Below are 22,960 nucleotides of genomic sequence, written 5' to 3' on the forward strand. Positions count from 1 at the left end.
TGGAAAATTGTAATCAAGACCTTTCATGGTTCTTTTAAGCATACCATTATTGTGGGATTTTTTTTTAAGCTATGACTAGAAGAATTTTAAAATAAATGTCAAGACTTTGTTGTGTTTATTATGAAGGTTTAAAGTATATAGATGTATATTTATACATCACATAATTACAGATCCCCTCCTATAGCTAATCATGCATGCATTTCCATTACACTCAAAGCTTCCATTCCTTAATCAAGCATTCTGTGATTATGCAAATTTGAAAGATAATGAGGTACACCCTATAACAGATAGCAAATCAGCATTGTTAAATAAGTCCTAAAAAATGAAAAATTGACTCTTTTGGTTCTGAAAAATCTTAGGGAACTTTCGTAATTAGTGTATTATTCACATAGAAGAAGGTGGCACATTGTCATATATTATATTGGTTTTCTATTTCCATTTATTTGGTTATTTTATTTCCTTATTCTCAGTGATTAAATATTCCCCAAATTTCTGGTCACATACAGCAATCAGAAAAATTATGAAATACATAAAAGAGGACTTCAATCCAGATACACACTTGGCATGTCTTTTGCTTACTGCTAGTACAGAATTGTTGTAAGGGTTCACTTTCCATGGATCATTTGCCTAATGAAAGTGTGACACTTTGACATCAATGGTAGAATTTTAGGTTGTTGTATTTTCTCAGTCAGGGTGTATTTGTCAGCAAACTGTTTTGTAGACATCAAGCAAGCAATTATGTTTTTCATAATTTGTAATTTCTTACACAACTGTTGATTCCTTCCATGTAATTTTGCTTTAATCATTGCAATGGACTATGCAGTGGTTATTTGCAAGCTGAAGTGCATTTTTGTTGAAAGTTTTCATTTCTTTCTCTTCTCAGAAAGGAACTCACAGCTTGGGAGGAGTTGAAACAAAATGTTAATGTGTTGTTTTATTCAGCTATTTCTGTTAATAGGCCTTTGTTAAAGGTGGGTTAGTAAATATTTCATCTTCGAAAGTGAGGAAAACATCACAATATAAACCTTATTGTCTGGAAGATATAGGGAGAGGGACTAGAGATTATTTTAAGAGTGCAATAGCTATTCAACAATGTGATGTGGTTTAGAATTAGTAAGAGACTTTCCCATCTTAGGACATTTTCCCTAGCTGTATATGATGGAGCCTGAAATGTTAGTTACTTTCAGTTAACATATTAGTGAAGACAGACCCAGTGATCAAGCCATGCTTAAAGGTCCTAATAGTCTAAAATAAAATTGTAGGGACACCTGGGTGGCTGAGTCGGTTAAGCACCCAACTCTCGTTTCAGCTCAGGAAATGATCTCAGGGTCATGAAATGGAGCCCCAGGTGGGCTCTGTGCTCAGGGTGGAGTCTGCTTGAGATTCTCTTCCTCTCCCTCTCCCTTCACACCCCACCCCCTGCCACTGCTTGAGCTCTCTCTTCCCCTAAAATAAATAAATAAATAAAATCTTCAAAAAAAAACTATAAGGGTGCCTGGGTGGCTCAGCTGGTTAAACATCCAACTCTTGATTTCACCTCAGGTCATGATCTCAGGGTTGTGGGATTGAGCCCCCATCTGGCTCCAGGCTCAGTCCCTTGTATCTCCCTCCCTTCATTCTCTGTCTCCCAAATCAATCAATCTTAAAAAAATAAAATTGTAACACATTTGATTTCATTATATATACATTTTAAACAAATAAAAAACAACACTCTTATTCTTCTTCAAAATAATATTAAATGAGGTTCTGCTCTTTAAAGGCAGGACAGAAAGCAACCTGCAGATGTCCATGAGGAAAGCAATGTTTTAGAGTATAAAATCAGATTCTCTCAAAAGTCTACTTCATTAGCTTCAAGATGATAATTGGAAAAACTAGTATTAGAAGAAATCATCTCTCTCTCTCTCTCTCTCTCTCTCTCTCTTTTTCAATGAAAGATGCATATTCATTTCAGGTCCAGGGGAAAGTTGATAGTTGTGGTCATTTGTTAAGTTGAATTCTTTCAAATATATTACACTTTATTGATTATTTGCATCAGCTACTTGCATTTGAAGAGGCCCACAGTGTTGTACTTCTCTAAAATTCCCAGTCATTTTCTCTCTCTTTGCAGTTTCTGTACCCTTTATTATTAGAAAGTTTAATTTCATAGTCCTTTTGGTCACTACTACAGTTCCATTACATTTTATCATGGATAATATTAGAAGGTTTTTTTAAAAAGATTTTATTTATTTATTCATGAGAGACATAAAGAGAGAGAGGCAGTGACACAGGCAGAGGGAGAAGCAGGCTCCACACAGGGAGACCAACGTGGGACTCAATTCCAGGTCTCTAGGATCAGGCCCTGGGCTGAAGGCGACGCTAAACCGCTGAGCCACCGGGGCTGCCCTAGAAGGGTTTTAATCAAGGTATTTTTATTTCTCCAAAAATTTTTTGCCATTCAACAAATATATTTCCCTCCTCCTTCAGGTAGTAGATAGAACCTAGAGTAAAAAAAGTCAACTTGATGAAGAGATGTTTTAGCTTATTGGTGATGAACGCTGCATGTAGACCTGTATGTATTGAATTTCCAAAGACTAAATTTGGAATGTTCAGACAGGCTTTATAATGCTGGAATCTAGATCATTGGAAGATAGATTTAATGCTAATAAATTGTAGACTAGGGATGATGCAAGTTAAGCCTGGGGCATGAGGACTGTGGAAAACATGATTCTACATATGTTGAGGGTAAAGCCAATATCAGATTCTTGTTCTATGCTTGCCTTTTGGAGGCCTGGCAGGGGACGATCTTCAAAATGGGAAAGCCACAGGTTAAAGCTGACATTGTAATGACTATATATACTCAAGATGGTCTAAGTTTAAAACAGAAATGAGTCCATTTCTGCTAGTAAAGATTATTATAAAATGGCAAATTTTAATATTTTATTATACAGTTCTTTATTGAACATCTACCATAATATAGAAACAAAACAATGTCCCTGCTCTAGTAGAATTACTTATAGAGCGAATGGGGGGGCGAGATAAGAGTTTTTAGTTGCCAACAGAATTAGTTGCTTCTTGGCTAAGTTGATTTTGTTATAGGAAGTTAATGTTACATTTCTGTACATCTGGTAGTGAATGTACATTCAGAATAGACATTTAGAACTCATCCATATTATCTTAGTCTTTGTGCACAGAGTTCAGCTATTTTAATTCTTTTTTTTTAATTTTTATTTATTTATGATAGTCACACACACAGAGAGAGAGAGAGAGAGAGAGAGGCAGAGACACAGGCAGAGGGAGAAGCAGGCTCCATGCACCGGGAGCCCGACGTGGGATTCGATCCCGGGTCTCCAGGATCGCGCCCTGGGCCAAAGGCAGGCGCCAAACCGCTGCGCCACCCAGGGATCCCAGCTATTTTAATTCTTTACAAAACTTTTAAACTTTATAGAAGTAGAGGCTCAGAAGCAGAAACAATTACATTTTAAAATCACTACTGCATGGTATTTGTCAGAATCACTAGTTTTTCATTAACAGCCATGGCTTTCATGTCACTCCTTTTTTTTTTTTTTTTTTTTGCATTCATTATATGGGGGTATCAAAAAATAATATCTATTAAAACTTAGAAAATACTCCTACATAATTAGAAAAAAATAATACTTTTTAGATGGATAGACATAATTTTGTTATCTTAATAGCACCCCCTCAAAAACAGATTCAATATTTATCAATTCATTGTTAATAGCTCTTATAAGTTACTGGCTCCTTGTAGATGCTCCTGTTATATTTCAAATGTATTAGTTATCTCTCAGCAGTTATTAGATGTACTGTACTATGGCTAGGTTTACAATACTTACTAACTTAGTGATTATTATGTATGTGTTTTCATTTTAGCTGCATATTTCCTAAGAACTATAACTAAAGTTAGGAAAGTTACCATTGTTCTATAGGACACAGGAAGGGCCTTGTTGGTCAGTAGCCTTAAACTTATGGGAAGCCAGAGCTGGGTCCCTGTTCTATAAAAAATAACACTGAGATTGTTAGGCATTTCACAGAAACCCAGAAATAGACGAGACACACACTGAGAAAGTTGGGGGAGTAACAAAGACACACTTTCCTTTATTATGCAATTTTGCCCAGGGCTTGCTTTGTTTTCTAGTTATGATTTATGGCTGTGGGAGATCCCCAAGCACTTACATGATTTCACATTATCATCTTTCTGCTTTCTGGAAAGATTTAAGTACATTTGAACAGCTGACATTGACACAAAGTTTTGTTTAGCATGGAAGTGCTCCAGGAATTTTCGTTCATATGTGGGAGACTACTTGTCACCTAACGGTATTATACATGAAACTTATGTGAAGAAATTTACAATATTCAGCCATCTGAAAATATGTATGAAACAACAGGGTAAGTGAAGACATACAACAGTGCTTTAATTGCCCTTTTCTTCCTTAAAGTGGAAGAAGTTTATCTTCTCTGTCTCTACCACACAGGAGGCCACTGCTGCTAAATGCCAACACTGTCACCAATGCAGTGTTCATCAAAGATTTAGTCATTATCATAAATGGAGCCAAGCAGGAAATTCTTGTTCCAACTAGCAGTGATTTCTGGCCTGCCTCCTCCAAGAAGAACACTTGCAGTAAATGCAGGCTTTCATTTAATTGACAAAAGACTTCACCATAAAAATAGAGTGCCTTGAACAACTTGGACCTAATTGGGAGTAATGGTTCAGAGAGAAATTGCCAAGGGAGGTTTTTTTCTCTTCTTCTTCATGTATAAGTGATTGTATATGAAAAAGAATCAGAGCTGATAAATAGTGAAAGCTAGATAAACCATCCATTACTCACTCGACTTTCAGTTTAGTATATATGACTATAAAATAAAGCATTTTATGAGTTTAATATACCACAAGAGATAATCATTAAAAACACATCGGATATACTTACAAATCTGTGAATAGTTTTACATGGCCCCTTTTTAGTTTGGCAAAACATCACTATCCTTATTACTAACAATACAAATTTTATTAGGAGACTAGATACAGAAAGTCCTTGACTACTATGCTATATCCAAGGAAAAATGAAATATTGTATTTCTTTTTTTTTTGTGTAAAACCAAAAATATACAAAGTAACATCAAGAATAAATGTTTGGTTTGCCCTATCAGTTGCAATAGGAAATCACAGTGATTTTGAGAAAAGGTGATTGGGAATTTAATGACTTTCAATAAGTTTAATCTTAAATATTTGATTTTTGACATTTATAATGGCATTTAGCATTGGCATGCTACAAAAGCAAAATCATACGATCATATCAGTTGACACAGAAAAAGCATTTGATGAAATATCCACTCTAACTCATAAAAATGTCTAGCTTACATCATGTTTAGTGATGGAAAATTGAGTATTGCTCCCCTAGGATTGGGAGAAAGAGTTTTTCATTTTAGCCCTGGAAATTTTAGCTACTACAGTAAATTGAGACAAATAAACCTGTATAGGATGGAAAGGAAAAAATGAACTGGTCTCTGCAGATGACATGATTATAAATGTAGGAAAGCTTAAGGATCTAAAAAACACTTATGGAACTAATAAGTTAGCATATAAAAGTTACATGATACAAGACTGTAATGAGGTATCTGACTTCATTATTGATGTTGACTGTGAGAGCTTTTGTTTTAGAGCAGGGAGGGGCTATGGGAGAAGGGGAGAGAGAATCTTAAGCAGGCTCCTTGACTAGCCCAGCTCCCCAGGCAGGGCTTGATCTCACAATCCTGACATCCCGACCTGAGCTGGAATCAAGAGTCAAGTGTTTAATCAGATGAGCCACCTAGGCACCCTGACAGTGAGGATTTTTAAGAGTCACTCATCCTTTATGCCCTTATGACCCATACATGGACTAGCTGATGAAAAAGCCTGGGTGGTCCATCCTTTGGTTTTAGTAGGGAATTCAAACCATGTAAGTGCCTTCCACTGTACTGGAATGCTTATCCAGACCCCACCTCCTAACCATGATATAAAACTAAGCTAGTTCTTTCCTAGCTCTCTTAAGCCCTTTAGGACCTGCTTGAGAGGTCTGCCCTATTCCCTCAGAGACTTCAGTCATATAATAAACCTTTTATACCTTCATGGTATATGTGTTGTATTGTCAATTTCAATATCTGAGCTATACTTTTTGTAGGATCTGTCTGCCTCTGCAGGTAACTATAAAAAAGAACAGTATGTTAAAAAATTAATTGCATTTCTATGTATTAACAATGAACACCAAATTTAAAACCACAGAACCATTACAACTATGTCAAAGAAAGTGAAGTACTTAAGTATACACTTAATAAACTATGTACAGAAACCATATGCTTAAAATTAGAGAAGAAAATAAATAGACATACCATGTTCATGGAAAGGAAGTCTCAAGATAGCAAATGTTATTTTTTCCCAAACAGATCTATAATCTTAATGCAATTAATATAAAAATTCCTGCAAAGTTTTTGTAAACATAGACAAAATAATTTTAAAATTTATATAGAAAGGTAATAAGACTATAATAGGTAAGGCAATTTTGACCATGAATGATGTGGGAGTAGTTACTTTACTGAATATTAAGTTTTGCTACATAGCAACAATGAACAAGAGAGTTGCTACTTGTCATGTGATGACACATAGATAAATGGAGCTGATGTATGACCACTCAGATATGTCCAACTGATTTTTGACTAGGTGCAAAGGCATTTCAATTGAAGAAAGATAGCCTGTTCAATAGATGGTGTTGGAACAATTGGTTATATGTAGGGAAAAAAAAAAAAAAAAGAAATGAGCCTCAACCTAAACATGATAAAAGAATTAATTCAAAATGGATAGCAGATGAAAATATAAAACATATAGCTATACAACTTTTAGGGGAAAAAAAAAGAACATGTCTGGGGCCTATCACTAGTCAGAATTCATAGTCCTAGCCTGAAAACACAATCCATAGAAAGAAACATATAGGTTGGATCTCATTAAAATTAATAACATTTGCTTTACAAAGGCCAATGTGGGGATCCCTGGGTGGCGCAGCGGTTTAGCGCCTGCCTTTGGCCCAGGGCACGATCCTGGAGACCCCGGATCGAATCCCATGTCAGGCTTCCGGTGCATGGAGCCTGCTTCTCCCTCTGCCTATGTCTCTGCCTTTCTCTCTCTCTCTCTGTGTGACTATCATAAATAAATAAAAAAAAATTAAAAAAAAAAAAAAACAAAAAACAAAAAAAAAACAAAGGCCAATGTGAAAGTCTTGCAACCTAATAGCAAAAATCTAAAAACAAGGTAAAACATAAAACAACCCAGTTAAAAATAAGCAAGGGACTTGAACAGATATCTCTTCAGAGAAGACATACAAATGGCAAACAGGTGTAGGAAATGATGTTCAACACCATTAATGATCAGGAAATGGAAATCAGAACTGCAGTAAGATATCACTTCACAGTAGTTAGGATTGCTACCTCCAAAACAAAACAAGTATTGGCAAGGATGCAGAGAAAGGGGAACCCTTGAACATTGTTGATGGTAATGTGAAATGAAATAGCAGCTATAAAAAACAGTATGGAGGTTCCTTTAAAAATTAAAAAAAAGGGATCCCTGGGTGACGCAGCGGTTTAGCGCCTGCCTTTGGCCCAGGGTGCGAGCCTGGAGACCCGGGATCGAGTCCCACGTTGGGCTCCCGGTGCATGGAGCCTGCTTTTCCCTCTGCCTATGTCTCTGCCTCTCTCTCTCTCTCTGTGTGTGACTATCATAATTAATTAATTAATTAATTAATTAAAAAAAATAGAACTACCATATGATCCAGCAATTCTATTTCTGGGTATATATGTCCAAAAGAATTGAAATGAGGGTCTCAAGACAGTATCTTCATTGCAGTATTATTCACAATCACCAAGATATGGAAACTATCCATGTGTCCATTGACAAATGGATGGATAAAGAAAATATGATGTACAAAATGAAATATTATTCAGCCTAAAAAAAGAAGGATATCCTGGGTGGCTCACTTGGTTAAGTGTCTGACTCTTAATTTTGGCTTAGGTCACTATCTCAGGGTTGTGAGATTGAGCCCCACGCATCAGGCTCTGTGCTGGGCATGGAACCTGCTTAACATTCTCTCCCTCTGCCTCTCAAAAAATGACAACAACAACAACAACAAAAAACCCTGCCAACTACAACAAAATGGATGAAGGATATTATGCAAAGTGAAATAAACTGGTCACAGAAGGACAAATACTGCATGATTCTACGTCTTTGAGATATCAAAAATAAACTCATAGAAGCAAAAAACACAGTAGTGATTGTCAGGAATTGAGGGATGGGGGAAAAGGAGTTGTTCCATGGTATAAAATTTCACTTATTCTAAATAAATAAATTTTAGAGGTATGTTATACAATATAGTGCCTATAGTTAACAATGTGGTATTGCATACTTCAAAATTTATTGAGGGAAGATGTCACATTAAGTGCCCTTCCTCCCCAAATACAAAACAGATAAGAAACAAGAAAAGAAAAAAAAATCAAAAGCAAATAAGGATAATTTGGGAGGTGCTGGATATGCTTATTACATTGATTGTTATGATAGTATCACAGGTGTTTGCATATGTCCAATCTTATCCAATTACACATATTCAATGCATTTAGTTCTTTGTATATAAATTAAACTTCAATAAAGTTGCATTAAAAAAGTCCATGTGAAGAATCTGAAATATTCTGGGGGAAAATATTTGCAAATATCTACCATGGGATCAATATCTGTAATACACAAAGGATTCTCAAAATTCAACAGTAGAAATTAAGTAAACAAAAAGTATAATTTGGAAATAGACAAAAAGACACAGACATTTCATGGAAGAAGATATTCAGCATCATTAGCCAGGAAGGAAAAGAAAATTAAAATCACAATGAGATGTCACTACATACTTCGCACAATAACTTTTTTAAAAATGATGGTAACAAATGGGTGAGAAGAGGGAGAAATTGGATCACTCAAAAATTGCTCGTGGGAACATAAATGGTGCAGCCAATCAGTAAAACAGTTTGTTACTTTATTATAAAACCAAAGCCACAATTACCATACAACACAATAACTGTACTCTTGGGTATTTATTTGAGAGAAATAAAATTTGTGTTCACACAAAGACTGATGCATAAATGTTTGTTGCAACTTTTTTTTGTCATAGCCAAGAAGCTATAATGTTCCCAGATGTTCAATAGGTGAATGGCTAAACAAGCTGTGTGCCCATACCCCGTGTAGTAAAATTCAGCAATAAAAAGGAACAAACTAGATATGTTAACAACTCGGATGAATCTCAGTGGCATTCTGTTGAATGAGAAATACCAGTCTCAAAAGGAATATATAATGCATGATTCAGCTTATCTAACATTTTTGAAATGAAAAGCTTTTAGAAGTGGAGGACAGTTTAGTGGTTGCCAGTATGGGAACAGACAGGAGGGGCATGGGGGAAGAGTGATTAAAGAAGAGTAAAAGGAGGAGTCTTTGTTATATTGGAGCTGTTCAACATTTTGCCTATATAACTTTAGTTTATAGATAAATACCATACACAAATGAGTACAAGTAAAACTAGAGAAATCTGACTCATATTGGAAGACTAAATCAATGTAGATATCCTGGTTTTAATACTAAACTTTAGTTTTATAAAATATTAGTGTTTGTGGAAACTGCAAGAAGTGTATGTGGGTTCTCTATTTCTTGCAATTGTATATGAATCTAAAATTATCTCAATACAAATTTCAATTTAAAAAATGAAGGTACCAAAGACCAAAAAAGTGAAAATGCATTTCGTTGTATTTAAAAAAAAATCTATTGATTCATGATGTACAACAAATGTTTCACTATCTTTCCTGTACAGTTCAAAAATATTATTTGTTTCTTTAAAGATTCTATTTATTTTAGAGGGAGCGAGAGAGTGAGTGAGCATACATGCACACGCATGGGTGGGGGGAGGGGCAGGGGGAGAGGGAGGGAGAGAATCTCAAGCAGATTCTGAGCTGAGTGCAGAGTTGGCTGGATGTGGGTGTGATCTCCTGAGCTGAAAACAAGAATTGGATGCTCAACTGACTGAGCCCCCAGGCACCCCGATCAAAGTATTATTTGTTAAACTGCATGTTCTTCAACTCTAAATCAAGTTATTTCCTAAGGAATTCCAATCATTATGTCTTCAGTACAGTTAGTGCTTTTCTTTGCACTTGCTGTTGCACACATTGGATTTAGTGAAAAATATATACAGTTTAGATCCATGAAATCTAGAGATATAAAAATTAGTATATGATCTATAAGGAAAAAATATAAAATATCTACTTTTAGTCATTTTGGGGGGTTTCCAGAAATTCGTTTGATGCAACTAATAATGTCTGTGATCACTTTGTTAGCTATCCACTAGATTCTCCACATATAGTCGTCATACATTCTCTTATAAATGGTAAGTGATTTGTGGAAAGATACTTTTAGACAATACATATATCTTGTTCTTCGTCAACTTTTCACACCACCTACTCTTTCTCCATTGATGATAGTTTAATGTCATCGGTAGAATAAATTTTCCTTTATTTATTTATTTATTTATTTATTTATTTATTTATTTATTTATTTATTTTTTTCTTTGATTTTTTTATTTATTTATGATAGGCACACAGTGAGAGAGAGAGAGGCAGAGACACAGGCAGAGGGAGAAGCAGGCTCCATGCACCGGGAGCCCGACGTGGGATTCGATCCCGGGTCTCCAGGATCGCGCCCTGGGCCAAAGGCAGGCGCCAAACCGCTGCGCCACCCAGGGATCCCCAAATTTTCCTTTATTTATATCAGAAAGAAATTGTTCCTATCATTATAGAACTTAAAAAACACATATACACTTACATATAAATGTATATGTTTAAATAGTAGATGCATATTTATAAAGTTCTAAGTAGATAAACCTTTATTTTTGTGTGTAAATAATTTCTATTTTTGTTGCACATTGATTCGGTGTTTTTTTGTGAAATTTCTTTATAGAATTATTTATTTTTCTGTCAGTTCTAATAAAGGATCAATATTAAATGTTTTAAATTCTGAATGTTTTGGTGTATTGACAAAGAGGATTTGTTTTCTATTACTAGGATGTAAAGTTTAATATGTATCCATATGATCTCCCTAATTTTTTTGAGCAACCAAAACTAATGTATTATGTTTAAAGTCAGGTTAGTGGTTACCTTTGGACAGGATAATTACTGGCTTTTATATGTATGACTTGTGCATTTTCTACATTTTCTAAAACTTAAAAATAGCAAGAAATTGTTCACATGGGTTATTGATATAAGCTCTGGAAAAAAGAAAAAGCAACTTTCCTCTAGAATGTGCATGGCTGTTTTCTGTTGCATAAATAGGGTCATGCAGTTTCATTAGTATTTGAGTAAAATGTCTGGAAATATATGTAAATAATAGGGTTAAAATTAATTGGAATTTAATGAAATATTCATCAGGCAACCTTTTTGATAAGCTTTAAGGCAACTGGGGCATTTTACAAAGAGATAAAAGAATAAATACGACATTACTTCAAAGTATGCACAGTCTAGTAGGAGAGGCAGTGAAGAGAAAAAAAATTCCCTGAAGCTCTTTATGGTAAATTCTACTTCATATGATGGTATTGCTCAAGTTGTGATGTCAACCAGCAAAGGATGCTGACAAGACATGCTCAGATAAGGTGAAGAAGTTGAGGAAGAAAATTTTTAGTGGTTGTTGGGGTAGAAGAAATGCGAGGTGAAGATCACGCATACTCTTTTGTTGAGTTTGTGTAGAAGAAGGAAGAAAGAAACTATATTTTAAAATTTGATAATTATGATAAGAAAACTTGAGTTAGTTGGTAGCTTGAGGGTAAAGATCACCCCAGAAAAGAATAAATTAAAGAAATGTTAAAAAGTAAAGCTTGAATACTTAGCCCGTAATATTTCTGGAAAAGTTGTAGTGTAGGATCAATATCACAAAAAGAACATCTTTTCTCAGCATATCAAATACAGAGACAAATAGATGCAATTGAATTGAAGAGATTTGAATTAAAAATTATTTCCTGGTATTCTTAATTTTGCCTTTACCTATGAATCCTTGACCACAATTACTTGTTTTGTCTATTACTCCCACACATTTACTCTTTCTACCTCTGTTCTCCATTTCTTTAGTACCTCCAGTCCCTGATTCCTCACTTTTTTGTACCCTGTTCTTACCTGACTGTCTTCTACTTAACAAGTACCTGATTAGTCAGTGTCACTTCTTTCAAATTCTGTATTATCCCACCAATTTTAATGTACTGGTCCTTTCTTTTATGCTCTCTTCTACACTTTGAGTTCTCTATTCCTGCACTAGAAAACTATAGCTTTCATGTCTCTTGGACTAGGGAAGGTCCGGGTGGCAATCACAAAAGAAGATGGCTAGAGTAGACTGGAGGGTGGACCATTACTGTAAAATCAGGCTCCCACAACAGTGGAGACATTATCTCAAAAGCTGGATTTAGACGGAAGGAGAATTGTAAACCGGATGTTAATAAATATGAATATATTGTCTAAAGTTCATAGTCACAAGTAGGGTTTCAGACAGTGCTATAAAGTCCTAGGAATTCCATAGGGGAAGTTTTGTTTGTTTAGTAGGAAATGGTGGATTGTCATCAGGGACATGGGCCCGCAGCCTGACTGAAGGGGTTACATGAGGGGAGGAATGAACTGTTTTTCAGAGAGATCTAAGAAATACTGTTTTGAGGGGAAGGAGGCATGTAGAGCTTTCTGTTAGTTCAAAGAGGGCATCTGGGAAACGAACAAGGGGTAGTGGAAGGGGAGGTGGATGGGGGAATGGGGTGACTGGGTGACGGGCACTGGGGGGCCGCTTGGCGTGATGAGCACTTGGTGTTACACTATATGTTGGCATATCGAACTCCAGTAATATATATATAAAGAAATAGGAGTACTCTCCAAGTTCCCAATATTTCCCACCAAAAGATGTCTCTGCAAAATTGGCAGAGCTTCTCATGAGCAGGCCAAGACTTATCTTCAACTTCCAAAGCAGTTGGAAGCTATCAAACATCTCAGAGAGAGTCAGCATGGGGAATCTGTGCAGGACAGTTTTTCTCTTTTTTTTTTTTTTTTTTTTTTTTTTTTCTTTTTCTTTTCCTAGACTTCAGCTACAGAGGGCATCCTTCTATGTCTTTGTTCAATCATGGCCTGTAATCTGTGTGAATGGAGGGAAAATGTATTCTTATGAAGGATCAGGGAACAGTACAAAAGGATTAAACCAGAACTCAGACCTACTCTTCTGTCTGTTTCTTAACCAGAGTTACAGAAGCTTAACAGAAAGTATGAAGGTAGCAATGAAAAGTTCTAAAATAGAAACTGCTGAGGAAGCACAGAGAATCTGGATTATGAAATCCCTGCCTTCCTTTATATCTAGTTCCTTCCCATAGGCCCCATTCAGAGCTGGTTGCCTTCACAGGAGACAATTAGACTCCCGTGCCTGGCCCACTCAAATACTTGTTTTAACATATGGCAATTTAGATGCTGTTGCTTGTCTCCTTAAATGTCTCTCTAAGACCATTTACCGTTTTTATGGCCAGTTTTAATGTGCTGCCATGTTTTCGGGACTTGGCTGCCAGACACTATTTTAATACAGGCATATCTCGTGCAAGAAGCAACCTGATTCATTATTATTAAGTTATCTTTTTTGGCAGTAAGTTCTGCGTGGCTCAAAGATTATGTAGAAGAAGAATGTCCTTTCACAATCATGGTTGCCTCCTTGACGTTTCTCTGATAAACTTGTTTTGTATTATCTTCTGTTTTCTTTGTACAGCTTTTCTTCCAAGATTTCATTACAGTCAGGGTGACAAGGATTCTGTTGTTGTTGTTTAAGTGAGGTGGCATGTGCTAAATTGGCTCTGATAGAAGAAGAACTCAATCAAAAGTGACATTGTCTGTCTAGCGCTTCACTAAAAGTCCACTAGGTTGTGATATGTTTTAATGTTCAGACCTCGGTTCTGCAATGAATATTAAATCAACAATTCTGGTTCGCATATCAATGCAGGGAATTAACACAGAGCTTGGAAACTCTTGAAAATAAGGTGTGACCCCGCTGAAGATAATTCTGGCTTCCAGGCTTTCATGGAGGATATATTAATTCATTAAGTTATCCAAGCATGCTGCATACAAATGCTGACAGGGACTGAAAGGTTTGTTGTCTCCTATTAATCACTTTATTATTCATATCATTCTTTCACTAGAGGCATGAGAATATGTTTGATTAATATCTCATTTCTATTGTTTTGGCGAGCAATGTTCATTGGCTCTGCTCTAAAGAACTTTGTTTCCTTTCAAGTAAGTGTGAACAGAACAATAGGTGATTATCAAATCTTGATGTTGTTTTCTATGATTTCACAGTATCTCCTAACAACCTTGGCGATCACAGCCTGTGTTTAGGTAGGATGACGGTGATATGAGGTGTCTCCTCTTAACCTGACAAGAAATGAAGAGTCCCTGAAGGTAAAGTGACTTAAGGCAAATCTTAGCAACCTCTTAGCGTTCCCTGACTATCTCATTGTTCTCTCACTTGTTGGCTCTTATCCTGGGATCATATCTATTTGGTCTGAGTGTCCGCTCAAGAGAAACTTTTCTTTCACCCATTCTATTAAACGTGAAGAGAGCTTAGGAAAATTTTAGAAGACTCTTGATCCTCCAAATATTGAGCTCACTATTGCATATATTCCTTGTTCCAATCTCAAAGGCAAAACCATTATGTAAATCTTAATGATTTATATGCTAGGTAATTTGCCTTGCTTTTTGAAGCATAAATTATTCTAGAGCATGTTTTGAATTGGTTTAGGAAAAACCCAGATTTGGATGTGTTTCATGTACAAATGTTATAAAATCAGGTTTTTGAATATTATTACTAATGTTTTAACAAGAAAAACAATGTTTACTATAAAAAAAGTAAGCAAACTAAGTCCAGAGAATAACACAGAGTGCACACAAAGCGTGTTTCATAGCCAAAAATATCTCAGTTGCTGATTTTTTCTGTAGTCCCAAGATTTAGCGTCTTTTTTTTAAAAAAATATAAATAGTTGCCCCTGACATTAGGGTTCTGCTCTCCCTAAACTGCCTTGCCTTTTATTCCCTGGGCTGAGTAGCTCACCACAGGAAGCCCCACAGAACATGCTGCTTAGAGCTAACTCCTCAACATCCATATGGCTCCATCCAGGTCCTTTCCAAGCCTGATTGCATGCGCATTTATTGATCCCATGCTTTCCTTCTGTATACCCCATTGCCATTGTGTGCTTGTTCTTTTTCTGCCTTCCTAAAGTTCGTAAACAATCAACCAGTTGGGCAGAAGATTGCCCTGCAGAAGTCAACGCCATCTCACTTATCCAGATTTCAGTTGTCTGGCTGTCTTAATTCTATAGGATTTGGCCATGAACAACCCCAGACGTGGAAGAAAAAGTCATTAAGCTTAGATTTATACATGAGGGCGAATCAGCATAGTACTATAAGGGAAAGAAGTAAAGATAGACTCTCAGAAGCCTTGCTGCTTTGAGCAAATTACCTCATCACTTTGGCACCATTTTTCACAACCTTTTGTGCGTTACTGGAAGGGAAGTGGGGAGAAAAAGGAAGAGAAATGGCACTTAGGGATAAGGGAAAGTTCATAGGTTTTAAGTTCAGAGACACAACTTTTCAAAGCTTGGCTCTGCCACTTCTGACACTGGCAAGTTATTTAACTCGTTTTATCCCCTCCATCTGTTAAATAGAAAAATACTACTTGCTTTATGTTTATTTAAAGGTTTTTGTGATTTCTTTCTTTTTTTTTAATTTTTATTTATTTATGATAGTCACAGAGAGAGAGAGAGAGAGAGGGGCAGAGACATAGGCAGAGGGAGAAGCAGGCTCCACCCACCGAGAGCCCGATGTGGGATTCGATCCTGGGTCTCCAGGATCGCACCCTGGGCCAAAGGCAGGCGCTAAACAGTTGTGCCACCCAGGGATCCCGGTTTTTGTGATTTCATCTGAAGTTGTTGACCCATAATATAACCTCAGTATTGAAAGTTTATATTTCCTATCCTATAATTTTATTTGCACAGGTTCCCCATTCTTGAGGACATATGTCATTTTCCTCTTTGTAGCTCTCACATCTAGAAGGTGGGAAGAATCCAAAATATATGCATTGTGTGAATCTATGAAGGGATATGTAGTCCATGATATTCCTTTAAAGAAATGTCGTACTTTTGTTAAATAGCTTCATACCTCCTGATCTTTTCTCATAAGGCTAGTTAGCTAATTTCCCAAGATTCAGCAAAAATGGAAAAAGTAAATTAGACTCAAGCTTGCAGATTGCTAGTCAGGCACCTGGATAATAGTAAAAGTCATAGTTGATAGGATGGGCATACAGAAAAACTGAAAAACGCTTGAGTGTGACCTGTTGTGTAGCTCCCCGAGACACACTGGTTTCACCCGGTATCCTATTACAGAACAGATTGGCATTCATGTAGGTAGACATTTTGAGCTTTAATGGAAGGGTAAAATTATATTAAATTCACTCTGCTTTAGAAAGCAGAGATGTGTGTAATATGTTTTAGAAATATTTCTATTAAAACGGTTACTTTCAGTGCCTGAAAAGTTAAGCTTCAATTATCTGCAAAATTAACATATGTGTACAGATCATTCCCCATCAATGTCAGATTAATAGTCTTCTGCTGATTGCCATTACAAGTCATTCTTCCACCACCTTTTAGTACTTTTTCCCTACCACAATATGCTGCAGAGATTAATAGATTTTTTTTTAAAGGAAGATTCCTTTTAGGAAAGGTAAGATCTACTTTAAAATTAGCCAAAGCTATCCTAGACCTGTTTCATGAGATCATTCAAACTTTTATACTGCACGATAAGGTCAAGGAAATTCCCAGGCTCGGCCTGGCATCAGTGCCATTGAATGCACTTGTAATCTGAGCCAGACATCTGTGAGTGAACTCAACAAGCCCCAGGGCAGGAAGGCTGGCATTTTTCCACCTGAATGACTATTTAAGTAAAAGCAGGACAGTGGAGACAGACAGGGTAGTCTGTTCTTGCATTGGTGTTGGCTTCAACATATGCAATTTGTAGATGGGCTCAAAGGCTGTTCATTTTCGAGAAGACAATGCTTTTATAGAATATAGTGATCATCAAAAAGCTGGAAGAACTATCGTAAGGTTTTAACTATATGAATAATTTAGACTTTTCCTTAAAGCTTTTCATTCATACCACAGCTCTCCCCTTCCCAAATAACCCACTACGTCATTTACCACATACATAACATACACATACATAACATATATATTTTAAGCAACATTTTATTATTTATATATTATAATATTTTATTTAATTTATATAAATTATATTTATTATATTATATATTTATATATAATGTATATATTTGAAGCAACATTATATATATTATATATATATATAAAATATATTTGTATATTTTAAGCAAGTCTCAAGTTCCTTTTGGTGACTTACTGGATTAAATTATCAATAGCCTGATGAATATTGAATATGAATGAAAAACTAACTATCAAAAAAGCATTATACAGATGTTTTGATATTCCTGTGTAAATTATAATCTAGAAATTTGTAAGAAAGTGAAAAGTGATTAATGCAGTGTAAAAGTAGAAAGTAAACAGGAGGCTAGTTTCAGTAATAATTTCTGAGAGCAGCTTTAATATATTGCTGTGAATAGTAGTACAGGTTATTTGGTAGAAGTGAGAGACATCAGGGTCAACTGGTGGCAAATTGTAGAGGGGCAGTGGTCATTGACTGCAGAGAGAAACAACTTACTACATGGGACTTTATTTGAGGCTATGTCCTACCAGTGTAACTCTCCTTTATTATTACTTTATTTTGAGGGTAAGAGTAAAATCAGGTTTGTCTTCAGAGAATAAGTATTTTGGGCTTTAATCAAGGTTAGCCTCGTTGCCAGTTTTGAGGAGACTGCAAGGAAATGCTATCTGCCTGACACTTACAGACATTAGAGGTCTTTAGCTCCTGGGAACAGACTGAATGTGGGCAAATCCCTTCTCCCGAAAGGGGGGATGACAAGTTCCCAGGCCCAGTTAGGTCATTGCCAGATAACCTGTAATGAACCTCTGCGATTCTCGTCTGATTTTCCTAACTGCTTGTTTTCCTGAAAGGTCATAAAATTATTGAATATCAAATTTAAATCTGAGGTTTTATTATTGCTATTTTAAAGAAAATAAGAATCTGATGAAATTTATGTAGAAAGCATGGAATTAGAAGGATACTATAATTTTCATCAAACCCTTCATTTTGCATGTGAAAAAAGAGTTTAAAGCATAAGTAGTTGTTGGGAATTTTAACCTTTCTTGGTTTGTGTTTTTAGTCCAAAACCATCTTCTGAATATCTACCAATTTTCCTAAAATAAAGTAGTTGCATGTGTCTTAGGCTTTGCCAGCCATTGGTCACCTTTTTCCTTCAAATTTTTATATGTTCTTTTCATCCTAATTCTGTAGTGGAACAAGCCCCCACCAGCTTTACTGACACAAATTAACTTCTGTTAGCACATTCTGAGTTACTAGGAGTTTCAAGAAAGGCCCCCAACTCACACACACAAATTAGTCTGTCATTGAAGTAACTGTGTGGCACATGCCCTCTTTTTCCCTACTACTTTGACATTTTCTTTTTAATATCTGATCTCGTGAATCCTCATTCTTGGCTTAGCTGAGGATTTGATCTACAGAAAAAAAGCCAATGGTAGTTTCAGTTAGTCCAAATGCCCTAGTCATGACAGTACAAAGTCATTTCTGTGTTTTCTGAAAAGACCAAGAGAATGACCTCCAACAGGCCACAAGAGCCCTAAATGATACTGTTAATCAGATCCAACACAAACAAATAGAAATCAAACCAATCTAAATATACACATATACACTATATATATACACATACATATACACACATATATACATATATAGTAAGGCCAAGCTACTCAGATAAAGAAGTAGGTCTGTAAAAAAATCCCCAAGATGTTACTTTAAATAAATAGATGGTCTCAGAACAGTATTTTTACAGGATTTTACAAAAAATCCCCAAGATGTTACTTTAAATAAATAGATGGTCTCAGAACAGTATTTTTACAATTTATTTTACAACAATAATAATGAAATTCTCTCATAAAATACAATATTTCTGATTTGGGTACTAAATGAACCAAATGTATATAACAAAAAGGACAGAAAAATTACAGAGCAAGTTCAGAAAAATACTTTCCTCTGAGGAGTAAGGAAGTGAATCAGGCTAGGGGATGCTGATCAAAAGGACTTTTACCTAATGATTTTTTTTCAGGAATTTATTAAAGTATTTCTTGTGTTATCTTGTGTACACCAAATAACTTTTCTACCTATCTTGCTGAGCCCTTGAGAATTTAAGAGGGAATTTTAAGTGGCCATATGATGGGGACAAGGTTCAGGAGACTTTTTTTTTTTTAATTTACTTATTAATGTATAATTACAGATTATATTCTGATTATCTTCTTGCAGGACACAAGCAAGTAGGTAGGTCTTCTTGCTCAATATGTCTCTTTTTTCCATAAATGTCTCTTAGGAAGTAAGTTGCAATATCAACTTCGGGGAGTTTCTACTGCACCAGTGTTAAAAAAGGGCTGCTTCATTCAAACGTACCCTCTGTTGGGCAGTGTGCAGAGACTGATTGCACCTTTACATATCATCTGGAGTAAAATGGGGGTAAAAGAATTTCTTGTCTAACCAGAGAATCCCTTGCTTGAGGACTGCAAGTGCAGATGGCCTGAATTAACACTACAATTATTCAGGGAAGCTCAGTCTTGAACAAGTTTCTCCTGAATCTCTATAGTACTGCGTTTTGAATTAGGAGCTCCAGTGCTCTTGGTGATACACCAGAGTAACACTTCTTGTTAAGTCCCTACCCCTCCCCGCTCCTTTCAGTGAATTTTCCCTTGTTCTGCCTTCTGGTTCTGGTTCTGGATCTCCTCCTCTCCCCAGTCTTGGTCTATAAGGGGCAAGATCCCTGATGAATAGAAGACGAATTTAAATATCAACTCCTACTTGATGAAAATTTAATAGTTTGCTTTTGTGCGTTTGGTTGGTTTTGCTCTTTTAATAACCTAAAATAAGTATTTCACACTCAGTGATGAAAGTATCCCTCAGTTAGCTGTAATTTATTTTTGACTCCAACCTCTCTCACTCAGGGAAGGAATTTTTTAGGCAATAAGGTAACAAATTACTCTGAGAATCTGTTTAAAGATTTAGGGTCTAACTCCCAGGGGAAAAACATGCCTATACCTACAGTACACTCATAAAATTTGGCAGAAGCCTATCCTTATGTCTGCCCTGATATTAATTAATCTTCAGTTAAATCCATCAAAAGTAAAATCTATAAATCCAGGACCCCGGGCTGTCTTTTTCTGTAATATATCCTTAATGGCAAGCATAGTTTCCAGAAGCTAATAGGCATTTAATAAATGTTAAATGAATAAATCAGTGCTCTCATTGCAATGGAATATGATGAGTATTTTTTACCCTATTAATACCCAGAATTTATTGAATAGTAATAGTAGACCATGCAATGTACTAGGCTTTTTATATGTGTAACTCACATTCATTCTGGAGTCAGCATCTGTCTGTTGTTACCTGGAAACCATTCAAACCACTCAGTTTCATCAGCTACAAGGAAAAAGAGAGTCATTCCAATCCTTACTCCGAAGACGCTAAAAAAAAAAAAAAAAAAAAAAAAAAAAAAAAAAAAAATGCAGTTCATAACCTCTGGCAACATTTCTCAGTACCTTAATTTTCACAATTTGAACTTCTCTGAAACTTTTTACTCACCGATAACATCTTAATTTCTCTCCCCCGGAACTACTCTCTACTTATTCTATTTACTTTCATCCTTTTTTGTCCTCAGAATTTAGTAATTTAGATTGGCTTAATCTCTTTATCTAAGTAATTTTCTTTCTCTTCAAGTGTTAATGACTCTGCCTTTTTGTGCTTGTCACATTATACTGCAGAAAAATTCATGATTTGTCTGAGGAAGATCAGTTCTCTACACAAGTTGGAAGAAAGAGGAGGGGATATGTGGAAAGAGACAGCATTCTGTTTCTGAACCCTAAATAACTGTAGGCTTTCTTAACATCCTTCTGTAAGTTAACACAAACAGAAGCTAAAAGATCTAAAGCTGCTTGTCCGTAGACTCACTAAAGGGCTACAAATACCAAGACTCATCCATATCCATTTGTTTAAAAAAAAAAAGTTATTCTTTAGCACCATACTTTACTACCTGCTTGAATAGTATTCATTCATTCCATACATATTTAGGGTTATCTACTAAGTATCATGGATATAAGACTGAACAGAAAACTATATAAAAATTCCTAACCTTGTGGATCTGATTTTCAATTAGGAAATATAAAATAAAGAGTAAAAATAACAATTACAATGTATAACATTTACACAGTGCTACAATTATAGAACAAAATAAGGGGGTGTCTGGAGAGTAGGGGATGGTGAAGATAATAAATTTTTACATAGATCTTTTGAGGTCATCCAGATGAGAAGGGGCATTTGAGCAGGGACTTGAAAGAAGCGAAAGCAAGCCAGAAAAGATAACTCCAGGAGGATCATTACCGGCGATGGCATTGTCACTGCAAAGTCCCGGAGTGGTTCTAGTTGAGAAAACAACAAAGAGGCTATGATGGCTAGAGTGGAGGAAGCCAAGAAAAGCGTAAGGTATCCAAAGGTATGAAATATTTTGTGTGTTTGTGTGTTTTCCTAAGTTAGTGGCACATAATTTTATTAAGTCCTCTAAAGAGCCTTTGACTCCAAAATACTAAATTTACTCCCTTCAAGAAAAGAGTGTTGGTAGATGGTTGGGGTTCTCATCTTATGCACATTAGCCGCTAAATTTATGTATTATTTGCTCATTGAAATCCTTTACTCTCATGTCTAAGAGTACATGCTTCTGGAGCTCCTCATAGCTCTTGGAATTTGCAATTTATTTTCATCATGAGCTCATATTTCTCAGCCTGCTGTGGTTGGCAGATGTTCATTGAAAATCTAAATGCAAGAAAAATTAACGAATCCAATATCTGGAACCTGTTTATATAGCAACGAAATAGAATATTGTGAACCAATTCACATTCAGTATGAATCCTGCAGAGAATTGATCTATACATTGGCTTTGAACACTTGTCACAAGTTTTCCAAGACTGACATTTAAAACAGGCAGGCTTTCTACATTCTCATCGTTCTGTCCTTGTCAAGTGTTAACTCGCCAAAATGGTATCCCTGAGTTTTTAGTTGTTCTTGACTTTTATATTTTTTTTTGTAAGAAGTATCTACCTGAGAAGTGTATTTTGTCTTGGGAAATTATAATTAAGTATATCATTCATTAAGTCCCATTCCCCCTTATGTGAGTACCCATTTGGTACAGTTCTTCTAGAACTCAGTGTGAGGAAAGTATTTGTTTTACACATTAACTTTCATGCTATTATTTTTGTTGTTTTTAATGAGAACAACCTAAGCCCATCTTGTAATTTTCTTACCTGCCTGCCTGTCATCTGTAGAGCTTTTGTTTTCTTACCTGCCTGTCTTCTGTAGAGCTTAAAACTATATTGAATAATTATGGAAAGTCTGTAATATAGAGGGTAGAGAGTAGGCATGGACATCTGTGAAGGATACAGAAATTGATTGGACAATGATCCTATTTTCACAAAGCTTGCAGAGAAGTGTTACACTTCTGTGTAAACAGTAGTGGCATAAGAATAACGTGATAATGACTTTAGTGAGGTTAAGGAAAGAGATAACCTTCAGTAGTGGAGAACTGTAGCAATTAACTCTTAAAAATAAGTATCATCTTTTAAAAATGTTTTCCCTTTCCGTCTTTTTATTCTGTATGCCAAAGCTAACTTACATCCCTTCCACGGATAGG

At 35.8% G+C, this 22,960-nt stretch overlaps 1 long non-coding RNA gene across 12 annotated transcripts in view; it reads right to left on the minus strand.

Annotated features, from left to right (window-relative positions):
• The window catches only part of LOC112653712 (uncharacterized), a 148,564-nt gene that overhangs the window by 73,852 nt on the left and 51,752 nt on the right, over positions 1-22,960 (minus strand). For 9 of the 12 annotated variants that reach the window (XR_003132403.3, XR_003132400.3, XR_003132401.3 and 6 more), the window contains one exon: positions 20,634-20,744. This is a non-coding gene — a long non-coding RNA (uncharacterized LOC112653712). Of the gene's footprint in view, positions 1-362; positions 898-6,095; positions 6,176-14,175; positions 14,473-20,633; positions 20,745-22,960 lie in introns of those variants that run through there. The other 3 variants (XR_003132405.3, XR_004814619.2, XR_003132404.3) reach the window with 3 other exon arrangements.

The sequence above is a fragment of the Canis lupus genome, chromosome 3 (assembly GCF_003254725.2).
Source record: "Canis lupus dingo isolate Sandy chromosome 3, ASM325472v2, whole genome shotgun sequence".
NCBI lineage: Eukaryota > Metazoa > Chordata > Mammalia > Carnivora > Canidae > Canis > Canis lupus.